The sequence below is a fragment of the Phyllostomus hastatus genome, unplaced genomic scaffold (assembly GCF_019186645.2).
Source record: "Phyllostomus hastatus isolate PE091 unplaced genomic scaffold, TTU_PhHast_1.1 phas_contig_1, whole genome shotgun sequence".
Lineage (NCBI taxonomy): Eukaryota > Metazoa > Chordata > Mammalia > Chiroptera > Phyllostomidae > Phyllostomus > Phyllostomus hastatus.
In genome coordinates, this window is record NW_025333498.1 from 15,525,509 (window position 1) to 15,528,726 (window position 3,218).

The window sequence follows — 3,218 nt, forward strand, 5'->3', positions numbered from 1 at the left end:
GGTCTGCACTCGGCAGGAGCGCGGTCTCCACAGCCTCCGCAGGGGGATGTACCACTGGCTCCCGGCCTGGCCTTTCCCGTCCTTCCCCAGACAGGGGATGGAGCCCAGCCGCTGAAGGAGGAGCCAGGAGTTGTTCGCTGCCGCGGGCTCAAACCCGTTCCCTGAGGCTCCCACAAAGGCTTGACTGAGGAAAGAAGACAGATGGCAATGAGGGGAATTTTTTTTAAGGCTATAGTCTCCACAGCTGTTTGCACTTGCCCTTTGCCTACATGACATCTCCTCCTCCTTCATTCCTCCAAAGCTTCTAACCCACCTGACTGTCCAGGTCACTCCCAGGACGAGTTGGTGCTTTGGAAAGGTTGATCACCACCTCTCAGATCAGATGCTGGGCCCAGCAGTGGTGAGGGGCAGGCCACCTCCGAATGTGTCCTGGACAGAGCTCTGCTGGCCCCACTGCAGGAGGCCCTCAGGGGCATGTGAAGCTATAGTTCAGGGAAGTGCTTAATGGACCTAGCCAGTAGACCCTACCCACTGCCTCTCTGACCAACATGCTGTCCTGAGAGCATGGCTGCTGTGGAATTGGTGGAAAAATGAGGTTCAAAGGGCCATTGAGGAACATCGTATCAGCTTCTGGAGTCCCCGGAACTCCTATTCACCCTCAGGGTCACCTCCTTGGCAGTCTTCCTTGATTTCTTCCCCTTCCCCCTCACAGACATTCTCTTCACAAGGACTTGAACATTGGTGGCCAGAGAAGGCAAGCACTGGCTTTTAGCCGGGGATTGCTAGGACCTGAAGCATAAGAGAGGCTTAATTAATATTGGTTGACTGACTGAATGAATCAGTGACGAGGACCAAGGAGAAGGCAAAGGCTCCTGAGGCACTTAGGGTTGTCGATGGGGCGGCCAGCCAGGATGGGGTCCGAACAGCCAAAGAGCTTTGATTCAAGGGGAGGAAATTCTACCCTAACTGAGGGATGAAGGGGTTCCCCAGGCACGGGTGTCTCACACTCAGTGTTTGGTTGAGCATGGTTCTTGCCAGAGTGCAGAGACTGAGGTGGGTGTTGAAGGGACAGGGGTTGAGAGGAGCTGGGTTCTCCCCTGGGCCAGGTTGTCCCCACATACATCGCTCAGAACCCAGAACTCTCTTCATCCCCAGATTCACCAAGAAATTGTTTTCCCGGAAATGCAAAAGAAATGGCTTGGAGAATATACAGTTCCTGCTGTCTGCCGGGTGAGGAGAGAAAACGAGATGAGGGGGCAGAGGGCAGAGGTTTCCTAAGGATTTAACCAGATGTCCAGATAGAGAAAAGGGCCACAGGCATGCAGAGTTGAGGAACCTGGACCCAGAGAGGTCCCCAGGATGATGACAGAATATTACCTGTGACAAAAAGGCTGTATAGGCTTGTGGTTTGAATCCTCCTCTGTCACTCATTGATGGAGTGACTACAGGCAAGTTACTGGTCCATTTGTGCTTCAATTTCTTCATCTGTAAAATAGGGATAGTCCTACCATAATGGACTGTAGGGAAGATTGAGTTAATATGTATAAAGCCCCCTCTGGGACCTGTCATTAAAAAAGTTTATACTGATCAATAGGAAGGAGCGGCAAGTCTGCAGGTCATGGCATTGCTCCCTTCGTAGAGCCTCACTTGGTCTAGGCCTGAGGTTGAGGGAGGATCACCTACTTGGACCTGTGCCTAAGAAGAGTCAGACAGTGGGTGGAGGACAATGGGAGATGCTAGGCACAGCCTGCCCTGCTTCCAGAAAAGCAGAAAGGAAGATAAATATCTTCTTTTGAGCATCCACTATGTCTTTAGCACTGTGCTAGGCATGAGGAAACTGAAGGGAAGAGGCAAAAGTAAGTCTCTTGCTCTTAAGCATCTTAAGAATTGCCCACCTGCACTATGCATTATTATTCCTATTTGATAGCTGAGAATTAGAAGCTGAAGTGGTGAAGCAATTTCCTCAAGGTTAAACAACTAAAACATCCAGAGCCAAGTTTAAAATCCAGATGAGATGAGTCTGTCCCTAGGCTCAAGTCATCAGCAAAGTCCTGCCTCCTTTTGCCCTGCCCCCCTGCAGCAGGGTCCCTGAATATCCTCCAGACCGTTTGTCCATGGGTGGCCAGGAAGAATCGAAGGAACTGGGAGCCTAGTTGAGCTCTGCAAGATATATTCTATCTTCCTTGCCCATGCTATCCACATCCTATCCTCTAAAATTAAAGCAGCAGGATGTTGGGCTTTTCTTTGATGGAGCTCAGGTAACTGATGTATTAACCTCTCTGCATCTTAGTTTCCTCATCTGTAAAATGGGTATAATAATAGAACTTGTTTCATTGGGTTGCTGGGAGACTTGCTTGAGAAAATAAAGCCTTTTAAAGTTTGCTTGGTAAGTAGTTAGTTGTCAGTAGATGACAGCTATTGCAGTTATTGTTCCTGAGTGTGGCCCCCAGGAAAAAACCGGTTGGGCAAGAGATTCGGCTTGGCCACTCTCTTGTCTGTTTTGGGTCTGAGCCTCTGTTGCCTCTTTTGAAATTTATGGGCAGGATTGGGGCTGTGCTTGGTGTCTGCAGAGGGCAGGTCTCAGGTACAACGACTCAGCTGGCTACAGTGGCTTTGGGCTGTCACCAACTGTCCATCAAACTGTCATCTAGTGAAGTGAAGACGTCCTTAAAGCACATTCTGAGGTAGGTGTGAGTGGAGGGCTAGGAAGGGAAGGAAGGAACGCCCAATGATTGGGAGCCGGTGGGACATGCGGAGGGTTCCAGTTAAGGCAGAGCAGCTGATCCACGGGACCGGGGCTACCCGCTGTGCCAGGAAAGTGCAGGATTAAGCTTTTGGAATTTCCTGTTGAAACCTTAGTTTTCCGGATGTGGAAAAGGGACTTCTATATCTGCCCCCCCGTGGAGACTCCCGATCGCCTACAATCAGATTTGTTTCTAGTTGGTCTTACCCACTAGAGTCTTCTTAGGTCGTTGGCGTTTGTCATGGAGTTAGAACCCAGATTGACTCTGTGCACTGAAAACTTAGAAAACTTCGAAGTGGTGGACCTCACTTTTGGTTCGCGAGTCCCAGCTACGCTTTGGGTGGATGACCCGCCATCTCCGACCTCGGCCCTCCGCTCGCGGCGCAAACCTGAGCTTTTCCCAGCGCGAAGCGGCCGCGCGGTTCCTGGGGCTAGAGGACCGGGACGGCTGGCGGGCGCGGAAGGGACGGAGGCC